Raw genomic sequence first — 1237 nt, forward strand, 5'->3', positions numbered from 1 at the left:
TCAACACTATTCCCCCACTCATTACTACATGATAAAGACTTATCAAATATTAAACAACCAGACAGACCAGTGATAAGTGATATCTCAGAGTAGCCTATAGCTTTAGGTTACGAAATGTTACATAAATCAAGACATATACAGTCACACAGTTCTAAATAGATGAAAATATTTGAAGTAGACTAATAGACTTCTGATAAGATCAGGAGTGTGGTAGCACTCTGCCCCACCAAGTCAAAAAAGTATGACCATGAATTATCCTAATTGGCTTTTAACTTATAAGTTACAAGTAACATCTACAAACAATTTCCATTTTATATTAAAACATCAATTAACAAGAGACCACAAGCAGACTTTATATGAAAAAAATGTCACGTATCGCTGCCCACTTGAAAGCATGAAAGGAAAACCATTCAAGTGAACGCCTGAGGATACTTGGACTTTGCTTTGGCACAAACGTTGTACATACGGGAACAATTGAAAAGGAGCTGTCCATATGTCGTTAGTGGTGTGCGAAACAGGTAGGTGGTCAGTCCCTAATAATTTGCACATTACTTATGTATGTGCTTTGAAAGCACTTAAGTTTAAGTCTCAAGGTTTTATAATAACTTGACGTTTCTATTCAAATTACATCGGTAAATAATACCTATTCATGAACCTAAATATACGTAAATTTATCTGTAATCTTGTCACATTTTTGACCTTCGAAATAGAAACAGTTTGAAAAATGGTCAGAAATTAAAAGGAAAAGCACAATTACATCAGTTAGGCGACGACATGCTACAGTTTAATAATCAAAATGATTCATTATGTGTCACATGACACGTTGCTTTCATCACGATAATTATGCTTTCCTATAAATTGAACTTGCCAAAAAACGAACAATCAAAAGTTTTGTCCTCGTAAAGTTTCATCAGAGCTTTTGAAAAGTAAAATTTCAGTCACTTTGTATCAGAAACACGGACCAAAAGCAAATCATCATTGAAACATGTGAAAAGAACGGTCTATTTCGTGTAAACCTGGCTATCCCACTTAAGACTAGAGAGTTGACAGAATATGTTTTGAGAGAATTAAGCAGAAAAGAACCATACACAAGACAATTCCCCCTTATGGATGATTCTTTTCTGCTTAATGCTGTCCATTTCAGACAAGATAGGTATAGAGCAGGGGTGGCCAGACTTTTTTCGTTGCGGTTCCCTTCTTAACTTTCAAAAGTGTTCGAGGTTCCCCCCCCACCCAC

The 1237-nt window shown here is 35.6% G+C and overlaps 1 non-coding gene across 1 annotated transcript; it reads right to left on the reverse strand.

Moving 5' to 3' along the window:
- Window positions 1–906: 906 nt before the first annotated feature.
- Window positions 907–984, reverse strand: LOC113473084. The gene has a single exon (XR_003395160.1). It is a non-coding gene; the product is annotated as a small nucleolar RNA SNORD18 (small nucleolar RNA).
- Between the last annotated feature and the right edge of the window lie 253 nt (window positions 985–1237).

This window comes from Diaphorina citri, unplaced genomic scaffold (genome assembly GCF_000475195.1).
Source record: "Diaphorina citri unplaced genomic scaffold, Diaci psyllid genome assembly version 1.1 scaffold14508, whole genome shotgun sequence".
NCBI classification, from domain to species: Eukaryota; Metazoa; Arthropoda; class Insecta; order Hemiptera; family Psyllidae; genus Diaphorina; species Diaphorina citri.